The sequence below is a fragment of the Pseudophryne corroboree genome, unplaced genomic scaffold, assembly GCF_028390025.1.
Source record: "Pseudophryne corroboree isolate aPseCor3 unplaced genomic scaffold, aPseCor3.hap2 scaffold_1164, whole genome shotgun sequence".
NCBI lineage: Eukaryota > Metazoa > Chordata > Amphibia > Anura > Myobatrachidae > Pseudophryne > Pseudophryne corroboree.
Window position 1 is genome coordinate 98,431 of NW_026967789.1, and position 5,339 is coordinate 103,769.

The 5,339-nt window shown below is 45.0% G+C and overlaps 1 non-coding gene and 1 pseudogene across 1 annotated transcript; one reads left to right on the forward strand and one right to left on the reverse strand.

Moving 5' to 3' along the window:
• Positions 1-269: 269 nt before the first annotated feature.
• On the forward strand, positions 270-432 carry LOC134990368 (U1 spliceosomal RNA). The gene has a single exon (XR_010195198.1). It is a non-coding gene; the product is annotated as a U1 spliceosomal RNA (small nuclear RNA).
• Positions 433-2,515: 2,083 nt separating this feature from the next.
• Positions 2,516-2,694, reverse strand: LOC134990408 (U1 spliceosomal RNA; annotated as a pseudogene).
• Positions 2,695-5,339: the final 2,645 nt, after the last annotated feature.

Below are 5,339 nucleotides of genomic sequence, written 5' to 3' on the forward strand. Positions count from 1 at the left end.
AATTAGATATCACCTTGTTTTCACATTAAATAGACTACCACATGAGAAAGCAGCAAGGATGCAGTGGCGTTAATGTTTCCTGGTGGTAGTGGGGGACTGTGTTTGTGCTTTCCTCTGGTCAGCTCTGGTAAAAGTCAGATTTCTTTGTCTCAGATCTTCCTCTAGCCTTGTTCTTCTTTCGAGAGTTCCCTTGTGCTGCCTCAGTTGGATCTCCTTCACTTGACAGGGGCGTACCCGAGCAGCGACCCTCCCCAGCACTAGCCCAACTCCTACTTACCTGCCAGGTGAGATACTATGATCATGAAGGTGCTTCTCCCAGGGCAAGGCTCACCCATTGCACTCTGGGTGTGCTGCTCCTGCGATTTCCCCAAATGTGGGAAACTTGACTGCATAATTTGTGTTTCCCCTGGTCGGCTCTCGTATAATTCAGATCTCTTTGTCTCAGGTCTCTCTCCAGCCTAGTTTGCTGTCTGTTTCCACTTCTCTTTTCTTAAACCGCTCCCTTCTATGCCCTTGCGCACCTTAATTAAATCTAACTCTGATTACGTCAGAGAAGGCCAGGTACCCTACACCATAAGAGGGGGTTTGAAATTTTGACTTGTCTACTTAAAGATCACCAAAATCTGATCACAAGGTCAATTACATCACTGGGTGGGAACCTTTTGGTTAATAGCCCATGTAAGTGCAAGAGATCCTGAAGCACTCACTCATCATGGGAAAGTACCAATGTGTTTCTTACAAAAATTCTCCAGATTATTGACTTTTTGAAGTTTTTCTAGGAAACGTTCTAGATGAATGCTTATTAGCCTTTGTCAGTATGTACTTTCGCAAAGTGTCGCTATGGCGCAATCAGTTAGTGTGTATGGCTATTAACCTAAAGGTTGGTGATTCAATCCCACCCAGGGACGTAATTGACCTTGTTATCAGATTTTGGTGATCTTTAAGTAGACAAGTCAAAATTTCAAACCCCCTCTTATGGTGTAGGGTACCCGGCCTTCTCTGATGTAATCAGAGTTAGATTTGATTAAGTGATTTTATAAAAAACAGCTAGGAAGCACAATTTAGCAGTGGGTTGCAGAGAAAAAAAATTATGCTGGCAGAAAAGTCCAATTGAGTGATTAAACAGCTCTTCATTTTCTGATTTTATGTTTATGCTAACAAATTTGCTCTCTGAAAAGTGTCCACAAAGCCAAGTCTCTGATTAACACCTTTAGTAGGAATGGTTTTTCACCTATTACTGAATTAAACTTGCTTCATTGGAAAGGCAGCAAGATGCATCCTCATTTCAATGTCTACTGAAATAATACAGGTTGACACCAGGAAACATAAACGTCACTGCATCCTTGCTGCTTCCTCAAGGGGAAGTCTGTTTAATGTGAAAACAAGGTGATATCTAATCAGCACACAGGTAAGGAATTAAGAAAATCTTTCTTTATGGGTGAAGATGTTTCTCACAAAATTGTTGCACCAAGGCATCATTGAAATTAAAGCTGGAAAGATGATTTTAATATATCACTTGTATATTTTGTACTGCTCTTCTGGTGACAATGTAGTTTGTTTTTGTCAATTACCATTTTAATAATAGGGTAAAGAAAATTAAGTGGATTTTTGAAAGAAAACAATACTGTCAATATACTATTAAAACAAATTAAAATGGTAAAAGTTATTGTACTTTAAGTAAAAATAAAAGAGCAAAAATATCAATCCCAGTTTTGGATTACTTTAATTAACAAAAAACAATGCATATAGCAGAGGATAGTTTCAATCTGCCTACCTCTGGGTTATGGACCCAGCATGCTTCCATTACAGTACTCTGCTGCACATGTAAGTGCAAGAGATCCTGAAGCACTCACTCATCATGGGAAAGTACCAATGTGTTTCTTCATTGGTTGATGGAAGAAACATCTTACAAAAACTCTCCAGATTATTGACTTTTTAAAGTTTTTCTAGGAAACGTTCTAGATGAATGCTTATTAGCCTTTGTCAGTATGTACTTTCGCAAAGTGTCTCTGAGGCACAAACAGTTAGCGTGTTCAGTTGTTAACCAAAAGGTTGGTGGTTCAATCCCACCTAGGGACGTAATTGACCTTGTTATCAGATTTTGGTGATCTTTAAGTAGACAAGTAAAAATTTCAAACCACCTCTTATGGTGTAGGGAACCTGGCCTTCTCTGATGTAATCAGAGTTAGATTTGATTAAGTGATTTTATAAAAAAAACAGCCACAAAGCACAATTTAGCAGTGGGTTGCAGAGAAAAAGAAATATGCTGGCAGAAAAATCCAATTGAGTGATTAAACAGCTCTTCATTTTCTGGCTTTATTTTTATGCTAACAAATTTGTGCTCTGAAAAGTGTCCACAAAGCCAAGTATCTGATTATCACCTTTGTAGGGATGGTTTTTCACCTATTATTAAATTAAACTTACTTCATTGGAAAGGCAGCAAGTGATGTCATCCAAGCAGTGGGTCAAGGTTGGCTTCAAACCTCGTCTGCTTATGAAAAGAGAAAAGGGGTATGCAGGGCATGGCGGCCTTTTGCGGTGCTTGGATGACCCCTAGTTCGCATTAAATAATGCAGTCGAGTTTCCCACATTTGGGGAAATCACAGGGGTCAGCATACCCAGAATGCAATGAATGAACCGCACCCTGGGAGAACAGTCTTCATGACCATGGTATCTCCTATGCAAAATAAGTATGATTTGGGATAGGGCTGGGGAGGGCCGCTGCTCAGGCACATCTCTGTCAAGTAAAGGAGATTCAACTGAGGCAGCACAAGGGAACTCTCATCTGGGGACAACAACTGCAGGGAGAACACATATTTTCAGATGAACATGGGAGGGCAGAAGGCTGCCTAATACTGAAGCACCCCCAAACAACAAACCAAATGCAACAACTAGTGCAAGCATTCCTGGGGGAAGGCCTGCAGCAGATGGATTTGCATATGGCGATGTCATCCAAGCAGTGGGTCAAAGTTGGCTTCAACCCTCGTCTGCATATGAAAAGAGAAAAGGGGCGTGCAGGGCATGGCGGCCTTTTGCGGCACTTGGATGACCCCTAGTTCGCATTAAACACCTCCACCCTCCGTCGGTGTGGGGCTCATGTTGGCTATGCCCCAGCCCCTGAAGGATTCAAGCTGATTTCTTGCAGCAGCTGGGCACTGTAACAGCTCCAGAGCTGCTCTGTAATGCAAGTAAAAGGGTGTGGGCCCTGCAGCACTACCTGTAGTTCGCATTGTGCGAGACCCCTAGTTCGCATTAAACACCCCCACCCTCCTTCGGTGTGGGGCTCATGTTGGCCATGCCCCAGCCCCTGAAGCATTCACGCTGATTTCTTGCAGCAGCTGGGCACTGTAACAGCTCAAGAGCTGCTCTGTAAGGCAAGTAAAAGGGTGTGGGCCCTGCAGCACTACCTGTAGTTTGCATTGTGCATTGGAAGGCACAAAGTAAGCAGACGGGAGGAGAAGTCAGGATAGTGCACAAGGGTATAGACGGGAGGGGCTCAAGAAAAAAGAAGTGGAAACAGACAGCAAACTAGGCTTCCAATGCACAATGCAAACTACAGGTAGTGCTGCAGGGCCCACACCCTTTTACTTGCCTTACAGAGCAGCTCTGGAGCTGTTTAATCACTCAATTGGATTTTTCTGCAAGCATAATTTTTCTCTTACGTCCTAGAGGATGCTGGGGACTCCGTAAGGACCATGGGGGATAGACGGGCTCCGCAGGAGACATGGGCACTTTAAGAAAGACTTTAGATCTGGGTGTGCACTGGCTCCTCCCTCTATGCCCCTCCTCCAGACCTCAGTTTACTACTGTGCCCAGAGGAGACTGGGTGCTTTTCAGGGAGCTCTCCTGAGTTTCCTGACAGAAAGTATATTTGTTAGATTTTTTTATTTTCAGGGAGCCTGCTGGCAACAGACTCCCTGCATCGAGGGGCGGAGGGGAGAGATGCACACCTACTTCTGTGAGTTGATAGGCTCTGCTTCTTAGGCTACTGTACAGCATTAGCTCCAGAGGGATCGGTACGCAGGTCTCACCCTCGCCGTCCGTCCCAGAGCCGCGCCGCCGTCCCCCTCGCAGAGCCGGAAGATAGAAGCCGGGTGAGTATGAGAAGAAAAGAAGACTTCAGAGGCGGCGGAAGACTTCATGATCTTCACTGAGGTAACGCACAGCAGTAAAGCTGTGCTCCATTGCTCCCATACACCTCACACACGGCAGTCAGTGTAAGGGTGAAGGGCGCAGGGGGGACGCCCTGGGCAGCAATATAGACCTCTCTTTGGCAAAATAAATATATATGCAGCTAGGCACTGTATATATATATAAGAGCCCCCGCCATTTTTTTACTATATTTGAGCGGGACAGAAGCCCGTCGCTGAGGGGGTGGGGCTTCTCCCTCAGCACTCACCAGCGCCATTTTCTCCACAGCACCGCTGAGGGGAAGCTCCATGGACTCTCCCCTGCTTATACCACGGTAGAAAGAGGGTCTTAAAGAAGAGAGGGCACATAATTAGGCGCATATATATATGGAAATACAGCGCTACTGGGTAAACATAAAATGATTGTGTTTTTTTCCTGGGTCATATAGCGCTGGGGTGTGTGCTGGCATACTTTCTCTCTCTGTCTCTCCAAAGGGCCTTGTTGGGGAACTGTCCTCAGATAAGAGGATTCCCTGAGTGTATGGTGTGTCGGTACACGTGTGTCGACATGTCTGAGGTAGAAGGCTCTCCTAGAGAGGAGCAGGAGCAAATTAATGTGGTGTCTCCATCGACAACGCCGACACCTGACTGGATGGATATGTGGAATGTTTTAAGTGCTAATGTAAACTTATTACACAAGAGATTAGACAAAGCTGAAGCTAGGGAACAGTCAGGGAGTCAACCCATGCCTGTCCCTATGTCGCAGGGACCTTCGGGGTCTCAAAAGCGCCCACTATCCCAAATAGTTGACACAGATACCGACACGGATTCTGACTCCAGTGTCGACTACGATGATGCAAAGTTACAACCAAAATTGGCTAAATGTATTCGATATATGATTATTGCAATAAAAGATGTTTTGCACATCACAGAGTCCCCTGTCCCTGACACGAGGGTACACATGTATAAGGGAAAGAAACCTGAGATAACCTTTCCCCCCTCACATGAGTTGAACGAATTATGTGAAAAAGCTTGGGAATCTCCAGACAAAAAGCTGCAGATTCCCAAAAGGATTCTTATGGCGTATCCTTTCCCGCCAATGGACAGGATACGGTGGGAATCCTCCCCTAGGGTGGATAAAGCATTGACACGCTTATCCAAAAAGGTAGCGCTGCCATCCCAGGATACGGCTACCATCAGGGACCCTGC